The sequence below is a fragment of the Fringilla coelebs genome (assembly GCF_963513975.1).
Source record: "Fringilla coelebs genome assembly, chromosome: Z".
Classification (NCBI taxonomy): Eukaryota; Metazoa; Chordata; class Aves; order Passeriformes; family Fringillidae; genus Fringilla; species Fringilla coelebs.
In genome coordinates, this window is record NC_140031.1 from 16,463,223 (window position 1) to 16,488,179 (window position 24,957).

A 24,957-nucleotide genomic window follows, 5' to 3' on the forward strand; every position below is an offset into this window, starting at 1 on the left:
GCTTCCTAATCTATTATTATATATCATTTTGTAATATCTGTAAAAGTTAAATGGAATATCCCCTTTGTCAGGAAACTTCTGGCTCCTTTTCACTTATTTCAACAGAAATATAAATGAAAGCACTGCATGAGAATTCATCCCGCAAAAGCGTAGCAATTCAGTGAATGATGACCTTCTCTACTTTAATAATTTATAGGAACAGCAGTGTATTAAACAGAAGCTTGAGAGAAATTTATTTGTGTGATGAAGGGGGGAAATCTCCAAACCCAAATTACAGAGCCCAATGAAGAACACTGAAGAAGTTGGATCCTGCCAACAGCGAGACACTAAGCCAAATGCTTCATTCTTCAAGCTGATACTTCAGCCAAAAATCTATGTTCAGTTGGTTTGTTTCCCCTTAACTTAATTTTTCTATTTGTGTCAAGACTTTTACATCACTGTTGCATAGGAAATAAATGTTCTGAGGACATTTCAAATCCAAAATATGTTTACTTAGCATACAATTTTCCTAATGTCTGTAAATTCTCCAATGTTTTTCAGACCAACAAAACAAGGATCCATTTTCTATTCCAGAAAATAGCATTTACAGTGGGGAAAGGATAGCCTTATACACAAGGAGTGAAGGAAGTGGGGATGGGGAAAGCACAGGAGGAAACAGCTTGCCACACTGTGACAATAAAATGCTCTTTCCTGTTTGACCATATTAAAATTGCTTACCTATGCAAACAGAAATCTACTTTGAATAGTACCTGGCTAAGCAATACTTTCAATAACACCAAGACTGAATTTGAGGTTAATTTTAGTTTTGACTTATTTTACTTTGTATGATTTTCTTGCCATTTTACAAAATCCATAGATTTTACCTAGGCTATGTAAACCAATTTGCCTTCTTCTAGAACATCTAGCTAAAAAATCTCTTGGTCTGATAGCATGGTAAGCAACTGAAACTGCTTGATCTGTCAGTGATGGAAAATTAATTTAAAAAGCAGCAAAGATGAATTAGTCTGCTGGAGAGATCAACAGCTACCTTCTCACACATAGCTTCTTCCAGCTCCTGTTTGGAGCCAATGGGAAACTCAAATTGCGTCAGCTGCAGAGAGATAAATTTTTCTGTCAAGTAAATCATTGGCTTTTGAATTTGTGCCTAAATATGGACTTCATGATGAAAAGAACGTCTCTGATGCTGAAATCTGATCAAATTCTCCCAACAGACAGAAGCAAAAAATCCTCAACAGTCCTGCAAATATCTAAATTCTAAGATAGGATTACTGTCATTAAAAACCTTTTGTGTTTCTATTAATTGCTTATGCTAGTTTTCATTAGCTCATAGTTGCCTTCACATGGAGATTTTTGTCTTGATCTATCCCAAACCAATTAAAGCCAATGAAAAAATAGCCGAGTTACTTCTAAAATTTCCATTTCACTTTTTAACATCATTTTTATTACAAAATATTTCTCTATTCTTAATTATTCAGATGTATAGATAGAATTATCTGATGTCTTGGGGAAGAATTTCAGTTTGTTTACTACATTATTGTATTGTGCAATTTTCAAACCTGTTCCTGCAAAAATAGTTAATGTGAAGCCATTGAACCAGCGGCATGCATTTTCACCATGCTCCTATTTCTTTTATAAATAGAAGTAAACCCTCCATTTGTTAGCAGAAATTATGAGTTTTATCCAGAAACCCCAAATTCCAATATGAATTCTAAGTGTTCTGTGTGACACCACTGATCCTTAAATCTACCAAAGCAATTTTTATAAACTATCTTGCAATTTATATTCACTATTGTATTTGTTTATAGCCAGCATGCTTTTTTTTATGTCATTCTTTTTCTTTCTTATTGACTGTTGTAGTTACAGTTTGCTCTTCAGAAAACTGACCATAAGCGACCGTGTGTCACCTCAGTATTACTTACTAATTGTAAAATCTTTATCTTAATATCCTTTATCTTAATCTCAAGTTCCCACTGTGGGGGCTTATCCTTCAGTCTAGGTTCCAGGTACACATGGAGACTTATCTGGGGAGGCTTCAGTGGTCATTGGTGGTCACACCAATGCAAGGTGATCTTTTTTTGACCAGTGAGATGCATACAAGCAGTTGCTTCTTTACACAATTTGCCAACTTTGAGTCAGCTTTTGCTGGTCTGAAAAAAATTACTAGTCTAAATTCTCTGAAAAAAAGTCTATTCCATGATTGGTTTACACATAAAGTGCTTTTATTAAAAAAAAAAAATAAACAAAAAATTAGTCATAAAGCAAACAAACACATACAAATAAAAACAAAGTTAGAAAAGAAATTGAATGTAAAGGTATCTTAATGAATAAATTAATACTGTAATGACATACAAAAGTGCTTTCTTTAGTTCTCATATTCTTGACGTATATGTCGTAGATAGACCATGGACCTGATGCAGATTATCTCTCTGTTATTAATGTCCCCTTACATACTAAGATCACAGAAATTCTGAAACACCTATTGTAAAAATGTATCCAAAGCAGTATGTGAGAATATCTGCATGTTAACATAAATGTGCCTCCAAATCAGACAAAAACAGTCATTGTGTAACAAAGTTAATACCTGAGTAGTGGGCTTCAGCTCTCACCAATAGTTTACCAACTTTTCATCTTTTACATTTAGATGTGGAACATGGTTTTCGTGTAAAACATGATCCCTTTGTTTCCTTTATTTTTAATATCAAACTGCACTAACAATGATTTAAATTTTTGGTTATTTTAATTTTTTTGCAGACTCCTTTGTTTTATTTATAAAAAACAAACAACCCTTTATTAATTTGTTTATTCTGCCTTTTAATTGACTGCTGAAGTAGTCCATACTGGATTTATTTAATTACCCTTTTCTTCAGAAAGACAGGCAACTTAAATGTTTTCAAATACTTATAGTCTTAACTGCCCCCCATACCCATTTTCACTTTGTGATTCTACTTCCCTCAAAACTCTTCTTTCTATTTTTTATTGTGTCCTAGATCTGTTTCACTACTTAATATAGTTTTCTGACAACCATCTGTTTACTTTAGACAATGCTTCCTTCCGGTGTTCTCTCACTGTATATATTACCCCCTTGTATCTTCACTTCCTTTCCCGTTCAATAAAGACTACCTGCACAGATTTCAGCTACCATTTAATTTCACTCAAATCCCCATGATTTTCATTTCTCTATTTCCCTCAAAATAATTCAAGCTACTTCCAAACCACATGTCCACATGTTGGCCACAAATCCCTTCAGTGCAGCGCTTTTAGCCTATTCATGCTGATACCAATCACTAAAAAATAAAAATTAAAATAAAAATTAAAAAAAGGCACAAAAAAATTAGGGAAAATATTTTAAAATACTTACTATCTTCTCAGTTAGAGTCATCCACAAAACTATTTCTACAGCATGCATTATTTTGTTGTTGCTTGGTGCTGTTGCTGTTTACCAGCTCTTAGGAGCCCTGCTGGAATCCCAGCTCTGTGTTGTTTACAAACACAGAAGAAAATTACAATCCTGGCTTAAAATGTCTTGTAGTCTACAGGAACCAATGGAAGTGCAGTCTACAGGAACAGATGGAAAGAGCCAGATGAACCAGTACAGGCAACAAAACTCTGTCTTATCATCTTGATACTCTGCACAACAGTGACATAACAATTGCAGAAGATTTTTGGAAGCATCACAGATGAAAAAAAAAAATGCATTTAGCTGGAGAGAGAAACATTGCAATCTTGAGGGTCTCCTTCCAAATGCAAGAAGCAGGATGGAAAAACAGCTAACAGTGTTTGAAAAGCCCACACTGGGACAATGGCATCCAATGGAGCATGTAAAGGTGGGGAGAAATGCTTCAACTCTAGAAGCAATAAAATAACAGATGAACTGATGTATGGGAATGCAGGTGTACTAGTCTGCCATTCTAGCAACTGAAACTCAAATTCCTGATGAAAAACTTATGTGAATCTGCTTTCTTTTAGAAGTTGTAAGTGCTAGTTTTATAAGCAAGGTAATAATTAGATATTGACACTTCACTTGCAGTTGTGGCTTATCAGTTCTTTAAGAATTCAGTAGTACATAAATTTAATACATACATAATAAAGGCAGAAACAACACTAACAATTAACACTGGCTTCTTTACATCCTAGTGCTGCATGTCAGGAAAAGACAGGTCTTCATACTGCAGCCAGCGTTTACCTTCAGAATGGATTTTCTCTCATGTGTTTCACCGAATATTTACATGTTTTTCTTGTCCACCCTTTTCCAGTGAGCATTTTTTTTTTTATTCCTCTTTCTTCATTAATTGCGTGTCACATTATAGCATTTTTTTAAATTTCAATTTAAACAAAGACATGCAGTTTCACCCTGATTAAAACACCCTGTGGTGGGTTGACATTGCCTGGATGCCAGGTGCCCTCTGCAGCCATTCTGCAGTATCCTTTCACTCCTAGATACAGAGGAGAAAATATAACTTAAGTCCATGGGTCAAGATAAGGACAGGGAGAGACTCAACAATTCCCAAAAGAGAGAAAACAGATTCCACTTGGGGAAAATTAATTTAGTTTACTACCAATAAACTCAGAGCAGGATAAGGAGAAAACTAAATTTTAAAACACCTTCCCTTCCTTCTTCTAGGGTTCAGCTTTGCTCTGATTTTCTTAACTCCTCTCTCTGCAGCAGTGCAGGGCTATGGGGAGTGGGGGCTGCGGAGATATCATCTCTGCTGCTCCTTCCTCCTCAGAGGGAGTACTCCTCACACTTTGCTCCACAGGAGCTCTCTATTAACTTCTCTAATGTGAATCCTACCCATGTGCTGCAATTCTTCTTGAACTTCCTCATTAAGGGTCCCTTCAACAGTCTACTGTCTGTCAGGAAGAGGCATGAGTCCCCTGTGGGGTAATAGTTAATGCTAAAAAACCTACTTCACAAAATTACTCTCTCCAAGGGTCCACAGGTTCTTCCAGGAGCCTGCCCTAGCCGGGCCTTCCCACAGGGTCTCCATGGGCTGCAAGTGGATCTGTGCTCCGTTAGGAACCTCCTTGTGCTGCAGGGGTACAGCTGCCCCACCTTCGCCATGGGCTGCAGGACACTCTGCTCCCACACCTCCAGCACATCCTCTCGCTCCCTCTGCACTGACCTTACCTGCAGAGTTCTTCCACTTATTCCCATTCACCACTTCTGGTTGCTGCTGCTGGTGTTGGACTGGGGTCCTTCCTCCTTCTCAAGCATCCCAGAGGTGCTGCCACCATTGCTGGTGGCTGAACCTTCACCTGTGGCCGGGTTTTGGAGCCAGCTGGCATTGGCTTTATCAGACATAGGGGAAGCTTCTCGCAGCTTCTCACAGAAGCCACACCTGTAGCCTTCCTGCTATCAAAACCTTGCCACACAAATCCAATATGCACACCAAACTATGACTTCTTAGGATTATCAAGACTGTTCTTCATGCTGAGTAATCTGTAAAGTACTCTCCATACAGAGACTTCGTATGTACCTGAAACTCTAAGAAGTTTTAGGAATACATACCTCTCCTGGTCTGTAATTCAGAAAATAAAATTTCTTTTTGTGAATCACATTTTCATGAAATTTAAGTTCATCTGCTGAACTTTCTGCTTGCAATGCTATGGTCACTCTGTCATAGCAATTTTTTTCTTCCCCTCCTCATGACCCCAGTATTAGCAACTAGATGACAGCTTGTTGTGTGCACAGGTCATTGTCCAATAAATTGTATCATATGCTTTCTCAGACAAATCTCCTTTAGAGTGTTTGAACTGGCAACACTTTTCTGATGTTCTAACAATCAGAAACAATTTCCCTGATGATCTGTTTTGTTTTTATTTTGGGAGGGCCTTGATGTTATTTAACCTTAAAAACCTGCAAGGAACTTCTTTCATAATAGGAATGTGTGTGATTATTCCTGAGGCTTCTCCCCAGGGACAAGTTTTTTTGCAAGTTTGTTAGATATCTTCATGTCTGAATGGTTTGCTCTGCAACTAAATGCCTGGGATCAGTCTGTAGCTGATATGCACAGGAATTTGCTGTGTCTCTTTACAGAAACGTGAATATTGCCTCCTCTTCTCCCCATTTGGAATCAGTGAGAAGGACTCTTTAATAGACTTTGCAGAGATTTCCTTACTCATTATGCTGCTCTGCAGGTTTTCCTGTAGGAGGGGTCCTCAGACTCACTTCTTTCTGGTTTTAGTCAAGCCATCTGTAACAATAGCAGAAAGCTGTTGAAATAGTTGAGAGTGGGGAATGACTGCTGTTTGTTTAGTTTTCTGGCCTGTTACAGTATTTCCTGCACAACATTAATCTTATGTTTCCAAGATACGTAACACAGAGCAGCATGCTCATGTAAGCACAAAGATTTTTCCCACAAGATGTTCAGCTGGTATTGGTGTCTTCAAAAGGTCCAGTCTGCACGCTTTCAGCTTCTGCTGTGTTTGGTTGGAGATGAAAGAATTCTGCGCCCTTTAATTCTGCTCACTAAAATCAATACTGCAGTAGAAGAGGTCTTGAACTAAAATAATTTTGAACCACGCACCCTTGGCTGTCAGATCTTGGAAATGGATACAAGGTGGCCATATAGCAGCTGCAAAATAGAACATATTCATCTGACCAGTAACTGTAAAAAGAAGATATTATACCATCCTCAAGAGGTTCCATTTCATTTAACTCCCAGCACTTTTATCTAAAGTCCACCCATACCATCCCTGGCAAATGTAAATGGATCTTCCAAGCCTCTCTTAACTTCTTGTGGACTGACATCTAAAACATAGCCTACCACTATGAGAATACTGAGAATGTGTTTTCCACTACGTTCCACACTTTGCAATCCATCTACTAATTTAGATGCTTTGCATGGCCATAGAACATTGTTTTCTTGTTGCTACCTAAAAAGTTTTCAGTACCATTCAAAAAGGGATTATAAATAATATTTCTTTCCTCAATATTTGCCCTCGTTTTTCCTTGATGTATTTATATAGCCCAGTAAGTAGAACATTTTGGCATATGAAGAAATTTAATTTTATTTTGAAGCTGATTTAATTTTTTCATGCTTTTTCCATTCTTCTGTCTGTGATACAGCTTTATTAAACTTGATCCCAGCCCTTAAAATAGTGGCTGATGCGCTGTTATGGAGAAAAGTGTTTTTAGGCAGACATACCCTCATGATAAAAATCAATCTTAGTTTTTAAGCCAAATGCATTGTCATATTTCTGAAGCTGAAAGAAAATGGGTAGACCAGATCCAGTTAAAGATCTTTGTCATAAAGTGTATAGGACAGGCCATAAGGAACAGTCTTTCTTGTACTTTCATATTTTGAAGCAATCATTTTAGTTATCTGAAGAACTGTCTTAAAGCATCATTTCTTGATGCACTGCTGCAATAAAGCATATGTTTAGTTTATGAAGTAATAAAATTTGTTGGGTTTAGCAGTGTCACACAGTGAACTCACCAGGTGCAGTTTGGAGGGAATCTTCTCATGAAAATGGGAGCTGCTTCCTGATTACTAAGAAGTGCCTAAGTCTTCCTTCAGTAACGTGGAGTATGTGCAGCACACTGACATCTCTACTGAGAAAATATCTGAGCCAGTTGGAGGCATGTCCTCACTCATAAAGGTCAGCCAATGTGAAGTGTAACAGCTATTATTTTGGGCTTTCAAAGACTGGGAAGTCTGTACTCTGTTTTTTCCCTTCTCTCCCTAGAGAAAGGATAAATACCAAATGGGCCCAGCTGAGATCTGTAAACTTAACAGCTAGAGATGGGGAATAAACCATCTCAGATCAGTAGTCATCATAGATTTTTGCTTTAAGATTAATATAGGGAAACCTCTTCATGTCAGCCTGTTTTTCTTTCTTTTTTCCCCCTCAGGAATATTCAGCTATGGGATTGTATGTGGCCTCTTGCCCTGCATTTAATATCATCTTTCTGTATTTTTTTTTTAAGCAGAAAAGCAACTTCAAATTCCTTTTATATCTCCATTTCGGCCCTGTTTGTGGAAGTTTTGTGGCCACGACACAGAATGAACACATCTCATACCACAGTCAAGCCCAGAATCTGCCCTCAGTCTGGGTCTGTGGTTGCTGTGAAGGCTCTCAAGATCCTATTCACATCAGAACACAAGATGTGTCTTCTTACATTTGTACTGTACTTCTTAATTTTATAATTTCTTGAGCCTTCAAGTGCCCCTGGCATTAGGCATATCCTGAAGGCTGGGTGAGTCTCATTACCCTCTCAATATTTAAAAAAAAATGCTGCAGGAGGTGGTCCTGAGTCATCATTTAGGTATGCCTTGAGGCTGATATTCTCATAAATCGTGCAATAGCAATTTGTTATGGAGACACTATTTTAGCTGTAAACTATACACTATTTCCATGTAAACTCAGGTACATGCATCTAAAACAAAACCAGGTTTGCAAGCAAGGTTTTTTGTGCTTTTCCAAATGGATACAAAAGACACACACAGAACTTTCATTTCTGTGTCATTATTTAGACACAGCTTCCAACAAAATTAATCAGAAATTAAGATTTAGCTGTGTAAACTACACCTCCAAGACCCAATAAAGTACCCCAAAGCAAAAATCAATCTATTATACAGGGTAAGCAATGCATATTCAGTTGGAAAGAATAAATACATCCATTATTTTTGGCTGCATTCAGCAATCCCATTTAGCTGTGTCCACAGTACTCCGAATTTGAGGCTGACTTGCATCACAGCTTTATTTTATGCTATATCTTTGCAAGTATTGAAATAAAGGATCTTCTTAATGTCTGATGTTTAAACTCATCCCTTTGCCACTGGTGAGATGAAGCTGAAGAAAATTTGTTTCAAGCAAGATATTTACCGAAGAGAAAGAAAACTTTTGATTCGGACTGCAATGGAAATGCTGTTCCTGATTTAGTGGCATAAAAATGTTTTCCAGTCAATTTTCCAAGATTCTGCCTGTATAGCATTGTCTACTTGAGACTTTTAACTGTAAAATTCTTGTATGGATTGTAACAACTATTGTTGTCTTAGTAAAATTACGCCTTATGTTATAGCTATGTATCAATGTTGTGTTGGGTAGGGACCTACCTAAGTATTCAAGCATTTGGAAATAAGCTTTTATACAGAATTCCACAAGCATGGAGGTAGGCAACTGCCATTTGCTTGTGACATGGGATTCCACCCTATGGCACCAAGCTGGTATTTTATTCCATTTCTTTAGGCTTTGCCTCGTAGATCACTCAGCAATTTTGATGTGGAAGCCTTTGCATAACAGACATTTCTTCTGGGATTGTTATCATGTGAAGAAGCTGAGGTTATTGCTGTTAGCAGAGATAGCTTCCAATGGAGTAGGCAAGAAAGACAGCTATGGATTTCCAAATCTCTCACAACCATCCCTGAAACCGTGCGACATGAGGGAAAAGGCATGCACTTTTCAAAGGCACAAAGACTCTCATCCTGCAAGAGAGAAAAAATTTCTGTCTACTTAGTGCACAGGTAGTCATTATGAAGCTAAATACTCATAATAGCTTCATAAAACAATTACACTGTGTTATTGCTACCAAGTGACTTCAAGGTTTTCAAAGAAGAAGAATGAAAAAAAAACTTACTCAAATGCAAGCTCAATCACTTTTTATAACAAAAAGCCCCATGCAATTTATATTCATATGTGTTTTTTACCTGTCATTCCTTCAGCTTCATGGCTGTCAGAATACTACATTTTTAGTAGGCTTGCAATTGCAGGAGAACTTAAATACACCCTATGATTATATGCTGCAGGGCCGACAGCTGAAATGTCAAATGGTCAGTGCAATGCTCCTGGCAACACTCTTCTCCCTTTGTGGAAGAAATTCAGGTGCTTTTCTTTAGCTGCAATTAGCATTTGATGTTTGAAACAGGCTTTGGATTCTCTTTCCCTCCTCCCTCCTCCCCTCTCCTCTTTTTTTTTCTCTCTTTTCAGGCCTACTGAAACAGTCAGAAGACTGCATAAATTATCTTTTCAGCCAGGTCACAAAGCAGATAGTCTACTACATTATATAAGGAAATTGTTGATCTTTTTTCTATGGAGAGAAAGTATGGCAAACTTTTCAAACTCACAATCTTACAAAGATATCTAGGAAGTACAGGCTGTGTATAAATATGAAAGGCTGGCATTAATATTTGATCACTTATCAGTGCACCATTAGAATTACCAATAATGGCATGACTAAAAATAAAATGTTGCAGAATCTTATTACCCTGGATTAAACATAATTTATAGCTACAAATTAGAGCTATAATGAAAATTATAACTGTTTTTCTACTTACAACTTCTGCAAATTACTACACAGAATTTCTACAGAGAAAAAAAAAATATTCTTTATAAGTAAAAGGAGGACCAGTAGATGGCAAAATAAGCATCTGTGGTATCAGTATCTCTGCTTGTAAAGATATTACATGGACCCTTGATTCTGAAGATTTAAACAGTCTTCATTTGATTTTCCTCTTTATTCCTTGGAGATATATGTATTGCTTTCCGGCGTAGCAGGAGCTGGCATGGCACGTCAGGGTGATCAGAAATGTCATTTGCAGTTCTCCTGGACAAACTATTTTGTCCTGCAGTGGTGTATAGAACCAGGCACACCATGCACAGAGACATTAGACATGTTCCATTGCCATTTATACAGGCACTAATGAACTCTAGAAGCCCCCCTCACAATCTTGTGCACATTCTTGGAATTTCTGTGTGCCATATCAACTGACTAAAACCTGACTGATATCAATTACATATCTAGTTCTGTAAGAGTCTAATCAGATTAGACAAACATGTCTAATCACAAACTCAGCAGTGTTTTACTGTTTGCTGGTCTGACAGCAGGTCTAGAATATTTTAGTGCTCTGAGAGCACCTGGATGTGGTCATTAATAATTTCCTAAGTCTAGGAAAAACACAATAAGCTTGATACCATTTTGATTTCTTTGACACATCCTTTCTCACATTATTTGTAATGGAAAAGCTAAAATAAGAAAACAATTCTGCATAGAGAGAGTTTCAATTACACTGTCAGCTGTAAAGCAAAGACTAACATTAACTATGATTTTAAAATGTGATCAGAGACAAATAGTCAAGAAGATGTGGACATTAAACTCAATCTTCTGTAGTTTTATGTGTTCCAGTTTCAACCATTTGGTTTTAATTAGAGATTGGACAGTCACATTGACTCAGTGGAGTGCTGGTCTGATTTAGTGTGATGGTTCCCACATTCATTTTTCTGGCTTACTGAAAGACTGAGAATAAAAATTGTAATAGTTCCTGGGGATCTGTATAAAACAAACAAAATTATGCATGGCATGAAAAATCAGGGCCCCTTCTAACACTTCAAAAATAATTGCTTTAGAGTAATTTTTTCTTACAAAGTAGGGCTCCTCTGAAGAGTGAATGAGATAAGCTTACTTTAAAAAAGAACAACAACAAAAAAAAAGAAACCCAAAACTAAAACAAAGATAGAAAAACAAAAAAGAAAAAGAAAAAATCAATAGAGTATTAGCAATGGTCTAGCATGGGCATTGGATTGGCAAAAGTAATTTTTTGTTAAAGATCCCCACTGAAACTGATGTCAGTTTGAATAAGGAGTACTGTAGAGTCTTTAATAATACTTGACTATATTAAGTCTTTTAGATATACTGTGCACATCTGTATGAAACACATCACATGGTTACTCAAAGCACTCCACTTCCAGATGTTCTTTATTCTAGTCCATATTCAAAGCTGCAAGTAACTATTCACTTAAGCAAAGTTGATTCAAAGACCAACAGATATTTGTGTCCTGTCATTTCATGTGTTGACACTTTCATGGGATGATTAACAGAATTCTTGAACATATTCTTTATGTGAAGAAAGCACAAATTAAGATCAAATAAAATTTTACCAATGGTTAAAAACAGTACCTGATAATATTAAAACAATATGACTCCTGGACTTTTCACAAAAAGTCTGCTCCTGCCCATGGTTTGCATCAGTAGCTCGGTGTATAACAATAGGTTTAGGAGGGATTTAGGAGGGAGATGTCTAAGCCATATTTTCTCCAAAAGCCAAGACTGTCCCCTCACACACTGAGGAAATCCTTATCAATATAAAGATATTTAAAGGCAAAAGATGAATCCATCATACTATTCCTTTGAGTAGTTTCATACCTGTATTTTCTTTGCATTCCCCAGAAATGAAACTCAAATTCATATCCAAGTACTTTCCTGGATGATGTGGCTGCATTTGGTATACTGCAGGGTTTTAAAAATAAGGCCAGAATATTGAGTAAAAAACTGACATACTTTCTGAAACACACTCAACTGCAGTTTTAGGTAGACACATCAGTGCCTTCGCTGTCATTCCAGGGTAGTACATGTTATTGAAGTGCCATTCTGCCTCCCTGCTTCGTTTGGGTTGGGTTTTGAGTCTACAACTCAGAAATTTTCTTGCGACAGGTATAGAGGAAGGACAAAATATTGTAACTACGGCTTCTCTGATGTAAAGCATGGAAGAAAGCCGCTTTAAAAGTAGGCATCCTTCTGAACTCTCTTTCCTGATATAATTTGCAGAGGAATTCAAATGAAAAGTAGTAAAATGGCTTTGCTGTTTAGAATACAAGTCTCAATTTTAATGTTACAATTTAACTCATTTCTCAATGAAAAATATTTTATGTGGTTGCACTAAGAAAAACGTCTAAAAATCCCAGAAATTACTAGTTATTTTAATACAGGTTTAAAAACAGGTACCAAGAACATGAAAGTGTGGGCAGACCATTGCATAAAGCAAATGCACAGTGTACCAGAAAAATACTTTATATATTTCTCTTGCTTAGCATTTTGAGGCCTCAGCACAGTGAAAGTAATTGGCCTTATCACATCACAAGACCATTTGAAAATTAGCTGGGTATTTACTTCTGTTCCCCAGAGTGGTTCTGGTGACAAGTCTTTAAGTAAGGAGTCTTATCTGATGCAGACAAATATATATATATATATATATATATATATATATATATATATATATATATATATATATATATATGTATGTATGTATGTTCTATTGAACACTACCAAAAAAATTTCCATTTTTTAGTTTCTTGTGCTATCCAATTAATAAAAGCCAGGAAGCACTTGTAAAAAATTTAGCATTTCCTGCAATCTTCAAACTGTTGTTTGATCCAAGTTTATACATTCCCGTATATCACTCTTTAAAGTCTGATACCTGAAGAGAACTACTCTCCTGCTCAGCAGCACAGTATTTTTGTAAAAGTATCTGAAAGGTGTCCAGGAAGACCTGGAGGTAGCTGGGAGTCTGGGAAATGTTGGTGAGAGTTTTAGCAGGTTAGAATAGTTCAGTGGAAGTCAGGGTAAAGAAAAGAGCTGGGAAAGCTTGAGGGAGACTCTGAGGGCTCAAGATGGGGATAAGAGACAGCACAATATCAGAATGTATCCCTAGGAGGATGGGGAAGAGCAGAAATGATAGCATTAGAATTTTGGAAAGAAGTGGGCTTTGTTAGGGGTGTCAGAGAACACTACACACATCACTCAGTGTTCAGCATCTCTCTCCCGTGCCTAAGCCTGTCTCTAGGTATGACTTGAGTTAAAGAAATTAAATAATACATAAGTATGAGCAATAATGCAGAAAAATAATGTTGGTGTTTAAGACATTTCCAAATTTGTTTTCCTAACGTATTTGTTGTTCGTAACTGCAGTGAACATCATCTGGCAAGTGAGCATAGAAGCTCCTAGATTTTATAACTGAGGCTGAAGGAAAATGAATCCGTATGCAAAAATGAAGACAAAGAAGTAATGAAAAATAGCTTTGTTTATAAAAGCCAACTCTCCCGCTAGCAACCAAAACAAGAGTTAGTACAACTCAGCAGGCATTCACAGTTACATTATAATCCTCTCTTAAGTTACAGGCTTGATCCAATAGACAGGTTTTGCCAATGGGAAAGAAAAGGAACGGATTCCCTAGATGTTAACAATATTGGTTTCAGGCCTACTATATTGTGTTATTGTTCTGGGAATTCACTGTCAGCAGAGAGTGAAGAAGAAATAATGAAAAAAAAGTTTTGTTACTCTGCTGCTTTAACTGGAGATGTATTCAGATTTTAATAGCAGAACTGGAAAGAAACAAATCCACAGAATTCATCAATCAATATAGTTCCCACGAACATCACTGATTATTAAAGTTGTCTAAGAAACTGGCCTGAGACCACCCAGAAGTGGCAAAAAATTTTTACTTACTGAAGACACTGCTTACATTCTAACACTAATGAGGATAGTAATTTTCCTCAATTTATTAAGTGGATTGCTATTCCCTAATTCTCAGCTTCATTGGAATCTATATTTTAAATCCCATTGTGTGTTATTGTATCTGAAATACTATACCTATGTTTATGTACTAAAAATAAGTTACACTTCCATTTAAAAAGGTAAAACCAAAAAACAGCTGACCAGCATTCACTACTAAGTCTTGCAATCCAGCCCACATGCCCTGTCGTTACTTTCATGAGCAAAAATGTTCCTGCTCAGGTTAAAAGATGTTGTCCTTCTGACAGATGAAAGCACTCCTGCTGCATCCTGGGCACTCCTCATCCTGAGCATTTTCTGATTGGTTGGTCTTGTTTTGTTGGTTGGGTTTTTTTGAGGTTTACAGGGCATATGGGCTGTGAAGATTCCTTGGGCTCAGAGAGAAAGTAGACTTGCCTGTCTACCTTAGCAGAATGGGGACATGGGGACTCCACCCCCCCCAGTGACTGCCTCCTCACTGGAACATGCCCTTTCTCATATAGCCCACAACATCAACAGTTTGCACTCAGAATTTAATAAACAGGGCATAAGGTAGCTGTATAGCAGCTACCTTAGGCTTCTAAAACAAATTTAATTTCCCATTAATTTGCACTTACATTTTAAAAACTCTCATGGTAACCTATTCCTCAGCTTTCTTTCTCTACCATACTAAAAAGAATTACTGGTGGGGGTGCGGAGAGGGGAGGGAAGCATAAAAAATGCCAGAGGAGTGATTTGTGGTGGCCAGGAGGGCACAATGCCCATGGCATCTCCCCAAAATGCTGTGTCTCTCCTCTCTTTCCCTGTCTTTCTCTCTGCCTCTCTCCTGATTCCTCAAATGCCCCACACACTCCCCAGTGTGTTATTCCTTAAATCTCCATCTGTCAGTGGAGGAACTTCTGCACTGTTGCATCATATAATGTTCCCATCTTTTTCTGATTATATGGCTTTATGATTCATATTTGTAGGCAAAAATAACAGTCTTGTCAGTTCATAGTAGATTTGGACATTGAAGCACTTCATAACATTTCTGTCATAATATCAATTAGAAACTCCTGACAGAGTTCTTGAACTATAACAGGTTACTTTAAGTTAAGGGAAAAGGAGGGAACCACTATTCATCTCTGAGCTGAGGGAGAGACAAAGAGAGGGCACATAACACCCATACCCAGAAATGCAGCAAAAATTTTGCAACAGACTCAATACAAAGGAATGGAACTGGGCACAAACATTATTGGCACAATGGCTGTTCTCAGGCTTGGTACCTGCACAATTTTTCATGGGAGTTAAAACACTGTCTCCTTTATTCAAAACACTCTCCTTTATTCAGAATGGTATTTTCATGACAAAGATATCTGGCAAAGGACAGAGTGCTTTGTGTTTTTATTTTCTGTTAAATCTAGCTAAACTAGAAACAGCCTGGTTGTCCTTTAGCTTCTGATCTGTTTTCTTGGTAGCTAAATCCTAGATTTATGATTTCTTCTCATTAAAATTGCCCTCTGGTTTTTATCAGCAAAATCTAGAGCTATGTATCAAGGACTGAAAAGTTTTACAATGTTATGAGAAGGGTATTGTGAAAACAGAGATTGCTTCCTTATTTCAAGTTACTCCACAAACTACAGAGGCAAATATAAATAGTACATCACATATTCCTCCATTCAATACAAGTGATGCTTCCAGCCCTTACAGGTAATTCCAAAACCACATTTAATTACACCTTCCATCATTCCAACTGATGCTGTGTTATTTCTGTCAGCATCCTGTCAGAAATAAAATTGAGTGTGAAAACAACAACACAAAAAAAACCAACCAAACAAAAAAAAACTAGCAAGTATATTTCTCTCAGAAATAACAAAGAAGAATCAGAATCCTGACGACAAGGTTATTGCATACAGAGAACTCCAGCAAGCTTATTTTCTCTGTTCTTCTTCCAGCAACCAATTTTTAAATGCAAATTAGAGATTTGTGGTACATTTCTCTCAGTTAGATCATAGTGAGTATTGGTTCAGGAAACACTCAGGGAATTGTTGCATCAGTTCTGTCCCTTACTAGATCATATATCAATACAAATTTGGTCAGAATTGACCAGATAGCAAAATCAACCAGTTCTGATCCTTGGAGGAGTTGCCATCTCTCCTGTACTCAGACTGCTTCATATTGGCAGTGCCTACAGCAAGAAGTGAAGCTGAAAGTTCAGGATTGAGACATCCCAAATGAAAATTCCACTTCCATTTTCTTTTTCCTCACTCTCTCTACCTTTTCAGTGCACCTGCATCAGGAGTAGTATTGCCTTGCTTAAGTATTGTCTGTGGTAGGGTCTTAGAGGACTTGGAGCAGTCTGTTACCCTGGAAAGCCCAGCCTCCCTCCACGTCCACAAGCTCCCCTCCTCTCCATGCATCTGACAAAGGGTTCTCCCCATGACAGGCTCTGGTACTTCTTGGTTCTTTCAGGTTCTAGGCTGATGGGATGAGAAACCATATTTTGGGAGCATCTGTACATAAAGTCTCTGGAAAGAAAGCAATTAGTCTTGATAGCTCTCAAGATCGTCAAGATCCCAAAATAGATCCCAAGATCCTGTGTATGTTACTATGCTGTATTTCTGACATTAGCTATCAAGACCGAAGCTGAGTGAAGCAATCAGAAGAGCAAAGGCTTCAAAAGTGCTGAGACCACCAGAATGGGAAAAATTGAGGTAGAGGACATGTGTCCCAAAACGCTCTCTACTTGGAGCAGCATGAAACCAAGATACAAATGGGCACTGAAAAGCGGATTTATCACTCAGGATTGGCAACCCATACTCATCCCACTTCATTACAAGCTAATTTGGGGGTCAGATCATTGACAGTGAGCATCACAATTGAAAAATAACCTCTGGTCTTTGGATAGTTCTTAATTCAGGACAGCTGTGGCTGATGGTGCTTCCCTGATGGAGAAATTCTGCCTTTTGTCGTCCAAAATCACTTATGGTTCCACCTTCTCCTTTCAGTAGCAAAGGTGACTGGGGGTTCCAGGAAGCATAATGCAAACAATGACTGACAAAGTTCAGTTTCCAAGGTTTTCCAAGGCTAAAAGCACACACACAATTTAAAAAAACCGAAACAAAACAAAAGAAAAACAAAACAACAAATAAACAAACAAAAAAAGCCCTACCATGAAGACAAACCTACCCATAAAGACAAAAAAAAAAAAAAAAGAGAGAGAGAGAGAGGGAGGAGAATATGTTGTTAGAGCATGTGTTCTAGACATCTGATATCTGTTTTAAGAGTCCTGGCTCCCAGAAGTTCACCTCATGCCTCTTCCCTGGATTTCATTCCTTTTGACTCATCTACTATAGATACTTCTTATTCTAGTTTTCCTCAGGAAAGGAACACTGATCTCAGAGATCATCCAACAATTTCCCTCACACAAGCCCTGGTGTACTCCACTCACAGATGTAGCTGCCTGTTATGGCAGATTGCCTCTCTTTTGACTTCTAATTGTTTATTGTAGCCCTCAATTTTCCTCTCAGCAAAAGGCCTGAAGTGAATCAGATAGCTAATAAATCCAAAAGACACTTTTTCAGTGAGACCACAAAATGTCGCATGTTCCTAAAAATAACTTGCCATCAGGATATTTGTGTCCGTATTGAAACATATCTATAGTCCCCAGCTGGGATGGGAAATGCAACTTATGATTTTGCAGTGTTAGACTTCAAACCCTTGGGAAATGAAGCTTATGATTTTGCAGTGTCAGACTTCAGCTCCAAATAAGCAGCAATAATTTTTGCCAGTATCATTTAATCCAACTGTTGCGGTGTGAGACTGGAAGAATTGCTGGCTTCAGATATTTCAGGTGTGAAGGCAGGGGCAGGTCAGGCCTTGCTCTGGTAGGGCAGTGAACTGCTCCAAACACCCCAGCCCAGGAGTGCATCCCACCCGCACCAGCCACTGGCACACTGGAAGACAACGCTCCATATCCCACCTCTGAAACCTCTCATCCAGCTCCTAAGTAGCCACCAGACCAGAAATCCCACCTCAGGATAAGACCCAGGAAAGCCAAAGGGTATTTAACATGAAACACAAGGCAAGCATGTGTCCTGACCCTTCTTCCTCTTGGACTTTCTGTCAGCTGAACACTGCTGGAAGCAGCAATGGTAGTTATGTTTTTTTCTTTTCTATATCTGGTCTTCTATCTTTCTCTTCGCTCTAAATCTTTTGCCAAAGTTCTTTGATTTTCTAAAGTTGCCAGTATATTTTTGTTGTTGTTGTTTTGACCTCTTCAGGATATCTTGTTGGTGTTTCTCCCATGTGTGTAACTCAGAGTGTGTGAAAAACCATGAGAGCCCTTTTAAGCAAGGTTTTTGGGGCCTTACATGTTAACAGCTGTTAGTTAGTGGGACAGAGAACAGACAGACTCAAATGAATGAGAGGCTATTCCACATGCATTCCCTACTGAAGATGTAGGGAAAAGTGCTTGGAACAGAAGTGGTGCTTTGTGGTAGGTATCAGGTCACAAAAATCTTCATGGAGCAAGGAAAATTCATATATACTCAAACCATGAAACAAGAAATTAATCTAAGCCATCTATAAAAGTGTGACACCCTAAAAAGAGCTTGGTTAGAGTACTTGGCTACAGCTTTGCTCTATCATCCTTCATAAGCTCCAAAATGGAATTTAGAGACAACAAAATTAATTTTGTGTTTATGCCTAGCCACAACATAAATTTAATTTTCACTGATCACAATAGAATTTCATAATATTTAAAGCCACCTAAAAAAAAATATTTAAGAATGTATCACCTATAATTTTGCTCCCTGCCTTAAACAGGGATATAATCTTGTTGGATTGAAATTAATAGGAAGCAAGTCACATTGTAAATTATTTTGTTTCTTTTGAATGAAAACAACATATAAAATTCTTTGTAGCAAACACAAAAATCAGTGCAGAAATCTGAGAAAATCTGGTTTAAAATCTGGAAATTTTAAAATGTTAGGTTGTTTCAATTATCATAAAGTAATAATTTATTTATATCATATATAGGTCCAAACTAAGAAAAGCATTCAATATTTGGAGTTCAGTCATGCAGTATTTGATTACTAAAATAGTATTTATTAAAGTGAATAAATTCAACCAGTCTGAAAAGACTACTTTCATAAGCAAGAAATAATTCTTCCAAATATAAATACTATGAAAACAAATATTTATTAATTACACAACAGAAAAGACAAGGAAGTATATTGCTGTTGCAAGCTTGAAGGTCAAATGGTCTTTTCCACAGTAACGTTGCAAAATCAGTTTCATGTCTAATGAACTTTCTTGTAAAAGGGAACTAGAGGTCATTTCTTGACTCAGCAATTCCCATGCTGCAGTCAGCACTCAGCTAAAATTGTCTTGTTGCTTTTAAAGTTCATAAGTTATTTCAAACTATACTGTTTTTTTAAGAATGCCAGTATTTTCAACTATGTCAAAAGATAATATTGAATTACCATTACAATTCTCTAGAATAAAAGTCCATTTAGGGCTGAAACAAAATCTCTTCTTATTAACATACCCATGTTTCTAGGGATGTGACTTAACAGGAGGAGTGAAGGCTGTGGTTCCATGGTTTAATGTTTGAAGTTCTAGCAATTGACAAAAATAACAGGACTAATTCTTGATGGGTGTTGGGAGTTGTATGGATTTCGGGGTTTTTTTCAGACAAAACTTAAAAATGCACACAAAAAAAAGGGAATTGAAAAGGTAGAAAAATCCCTATAATTTTGCATTTTAGTTGTCCTAAAAACCACTAGAATTTTTCTATCAAGCATCAGAAGAAATTGTCAGGTTCATTTAGGAATTATCAGCCAAGCTGTAACAGATCCAGTTGATTTTTATAGAAGTCTAAACTGTAGCAGCCAATGCAAGTTATAGCATTAAAACCTAAAACACGAATTTACAGCAGTATTACAACAGAAACTGACACAGCTTCTGAAGCTGGGTGCAGACCACACTTGGTTTTCACATTGGAAGCAAATAATGATTTCCTGAAAGAAGTACTGTCTGTGACGCCAGTTGTGAATCCCTACTCATATTAAGATGGAGACAGAGGTTTCCTGCCCTATAGTTTTCTGCCCTATTGGGTGAGAGTCCTCACAGATGGGTATTTAATCCATGAAATGTGTATTTTTTCTGAATATTCACAAAAATTATTAGTGATTTTTCAGAGACTGTGATGATACATGACCTGGCAATGACCACTGTACTCCAGCCAGAGTGATGTAATACACATATGAACAGGAAATTTTTATTATTAAGTTCTCTATGAAATTACTGACATAGTAAGAAAGGATTTGCCAATCTAAAAATAATATCGTACCAAAGTTACTGACAGTTTTCAAGGAACAGAAAGGACATGGCTGTCTCCAATAAGAGTCCAGCAGCTCTGAGTACAATTCCTCTAAAGGGACTAAATTAGTATGGGGACAATATTAACATGTGAAAAACATTCAGACTTGTTTCTGAAGGCTAGAGGAAGATTGTCTCTGTGAAGTTATTAGTACCTAGAACTTTCAGGTACGAGTAATCTTACCATGTGCCACCATCTATACGTAAGGTGACTTCTTACATCCACTCTTTTGGCTCCTTCTTCATTTAGTTCCCAGAGAGAACTACTTGACAATGTTGGTTCTCCTAAGTATTGCTGTAAGGTGGGAAGAATCAGCTCCTAAAGAGACTCTCTTTTTTTTAGCAATATAAGACAACTTAAAAACAGCTTTCACCACATTCTCAGATGTCAAAAGTTGGATACAGTCAAACCCATTTTTGGCAAATATACATAGAATCATAGAATCACAGAATCATTTCAGTTGAAAAACACTTCTAAGGTCATTGAGTGTAACCATTAACCCAGCACTGTCAAGTGCACCACTTAAACCATGTCCCCGATATAACAGAACATTGACCCAGTTTGAGGACAAACAAACCTGAGGATTAAAGAATGCAGTGTTTTATGACATCAATGTCAGAAAATATTCTTCAGATCTATGCAAGCATTGAAACGGAAAAGCCAATATTGCAAAGTCTTCATCTTAAATGAAGAAATTTCTGTAATTTTAGTTCAGATTTCTTGCTTAGCTTGAAAACCTCTCAAGCCGTCCTACAACACACCATTCTAGGACAGTGCAGATTCTAACTACCCACAGATTAAATTATAGCTCCGGGCAAAACCTCAGTAGGTAAACTTTTTGTCCCTTTTCATCTTCCATACATTTGCCCAGCTAGAAACATAGCATCAGGTGAGACCTGTTTTTGTTTAATAAATCATTGCAGGTCTCCTACTGAAAGGCAAGCAATGAAATGTGTTTTTCTGTCCCTGAGAGATGAAGCACCTGGGGAAAGGTGCAAATTATTTTTATCCTGAGTGTTCAAATATGGAGTTAATCAAACAGAGCTTTTTTAATGGTTAACAGAACACGTTGTATCATTTCAAGAACCTACCACATTGTTTATTTTGGATTGGAATTTCACTCACATTGTGCTAAAATCATGTTGGTTTATTCAGGTCTGGTATTGTTTAGCTAATTTCACTTCCAAGTTAATTAACTTGAACAAAAAGAAACACACCCAAACCATTGAAAAATTTCCAATAAAACATAAGTAAATTTTGATACTAAAAAAGGATTTGATGAGGAAATAAAAGGTGCTCAAAATCTATTGAACTAGAGATAGAGGAAACAAGCAATAAAGAAAAATGGCCATCCATATCAAGTTATGATCTAGCTGATACTAAATGATATCTTCTTAATAATAACAACGGTAATACTTCCACATAGTTCATAAACATAGAAAGATAACAGAAGGTAAACTTCACTGCCCCTACTTTTGACCATTTAAATGTTGTACTCGTTGCTTAAGTTGGCAGTTAGACTTCGTCTAGAGTTGGTGGAAAAAAGGAAGGTTCAAGAGAGCTGCTCTAAGAAAAATAGATTGGATATGGCTACGGGGAAACTTCATTTCACTAACAGTCCAATGAGGCTTGAAAAATGGCTTAGATTAGACACATTTAAATGCAGAAGATATATTTTAGCAAAAAATGCAATTTCACTACTTATTAAGGAATCCTCTCCACTACTGAATTTGGAGGTCTGGACTGTCTAGAAATGTGAGAGAAGTGAAGATTAAAACTTCTGAGTCTACTATGCAATGCATAGGCACTAGATTTCAGTCAAGGATTAATCTAATTTATTTTTGTCCGCCTTTCAGATTTTATGCCCCTTTACAGCCTTCAAAAGAATATATTTCTATTTTGCTTGGTTGCACATGAGAAACCTGCTGTCAGATAATTTTATGATGCCAGTTAAAAATTAATCTTAATGAGATTTTGTAGCAATTAAATAATGCACATTTTAGACATATTGTTTCTTGAAAGGTAAAGAACTACCTAAACTATTTAATAGAACAAGGGCTTTAAAAAGCTTAACATGTTTTTTTGCATTGGGGAAATAAGAAAAAAAATTATCTGTCTCAATAAAAAACAAAGCCAGGGAAATTTCATTGAACTGATTTTATCTCTTATGGGAAGTATTCTATTAACTTAATTCAGGAAAACCATTTTTATATTCAAAGAAGTTTGAAAAACTTGCACAGTTCAGTGTATAAGGAGCATGGGATGCAAGCATGAGTGCTCAGTGGTCTGTTTGAGAAAGTAAATTCCATTACACTTCAAGGCATGCTCTGAGCCAACTCTTACATTTTGAGCTGACTTCTACACATTGTTTTATATCCAACCATCTTTTAAGTAACACTCCTCAGTGACTTTTATTTAAACAAAAAAAAAATAAACCTTGACCCTCCATTTTTCTAAGACAACTATAATCCTTGTAAGTGTTAGACCTGGGATAAAGAACTGTGGTTTCAGAGATATCATACAATGCATTGTCAGGAAAAGGCGTGGATAGCTTGCATACGAAATTTCCTGAAAACTGTGTTTACAAGGAATTTGCTTTGTTATAAAGTGTTTAAAGCCTTTCCACCTCATATTAACCACTCTACTCTTGAGAACATACATCTCACAGTATTTTTAATTCCTACAGCAACATAGAGTATATAGTTTTCCCTCAAGTATTTCTGTTCTAGATAGAAGTTAAGCTGGTATGAAAATTTCCATGGCCTTTCATAGGTGGGAAAATACAATCCACTAATTATTATACCATCTGCTTTTATGCTGACCTCTGTAACAGGAAATAGAGCACAAATGACCCAATAAAGCTGGTGATAAAAAATATAAATAACATCTTACCTTCTCACTATTGTGCGGGCTATTCTGCATTTCTGGACGTCCTGTATCACAATATAACTCATAACATCGTGCTGCAGAAGGACATTGGAGAAAACTGTCTGGTTTTAGGTAAGTTGCTGGAAAAGGAAGCTGCTAAGCTGCCTACGAAAACCAGCTTTAGAAAACTACTTCACTAGCTTATTCTTATAAGCAAATAGTACACAATACCACATATTGTTTAGAAATAAAATGCAATTCCTCTCAGCATATGTAACTATGTATTTGAGCCATTGAAAATACAGGTTTATAACCCTAACTATAAGTGTTGTATTTCAACAGTGAATTTAAATTGTTCATCTACTTTAAAAATATCATACCATAATCATACTGTTCAAGTTATCATAGATACCGTCTTGTGTTGCTTGAGTCACAGCATTTCACTCCCTATCTCAAGGTGAAAAAAAATCAACAGAGACAAAATCAAGCATGTTTCATCAATTAATGACTGTAATTTTAAAATTTTATCTTAAAAATCTTTTTTTGATGTAATCAAGTATTCAAAGTATCTGATTATTTTTCAGTATGGTATGTCTAAATGGGAGATGTATATCTCTTGAAAGGATTTCTCGTTGTTTTCCACAACAGTGGCTAGAAAGCTACAACAACATTTTTTCATTAGTCTACCATATTGTTTGGTAACCTTAAACTGATGTGTTCATTCAGTTGGTGAAGAATTCCATTACATTCACCACAAGTCTGTCTTTTAACTGGGTTTCTTATAAAGAGAACAAATTTTTCTGCTTTCAATATCTAACTCAAAGTCAATATTAGACCAAAAGAAAATTTTACTACATTTTAATTATAAATGAAGGGAAGGGAAGGGAAGGGAAGGGAAGGGAAGGGAAGGGAAGGGAAGGGAAGGGAAGGGAAGGGAAGGGAAGGGAAGGGAAGGGAAGGGAAGGGAAGGGAAGGGAAGGGAAGGGAAGGGAAGGGAAGGGAAGGGAAGGGAAGGGAAGGGAAGGGAAGGGAAGGGAAGGGAAGGGAAGGGAAGGGAAGGGAAGGGAAGGGAAGGGAAGGGAAGGGAAGGGAAGGGAAGGGAAGGGAAGGGAAGGGAAGGGAAGGGAAGGGAAGGGAAGGGAAGGGAAGGGAAGGGAAGGGAAGGGAAGGGAAGGGAAGGGAAGGGAAGGGAAGGGAAGGGAAGGGAAGGGAAGGGAAGGGAAGGGAAGGGAAGGGAAGGGAAGGGAAGGGAAGGGAAGAGAGAAAGAAAAGAAAAGAAAAGAAAAGAAAAGAAAAGAAAAGAAAAGAAAAGAAAAGAAAAGAAAAGAAAAGAAAAGAAAAGAAAAGAAAAGAAAAGAAAAGAAAAGAAAAGAAAATGGCCATTTTTCTGAGAGCAAAGACAGTTCCTCACCTACTATGACTTCTTTCCTCCCTTTACCCACATCTCTTATCAAAAATC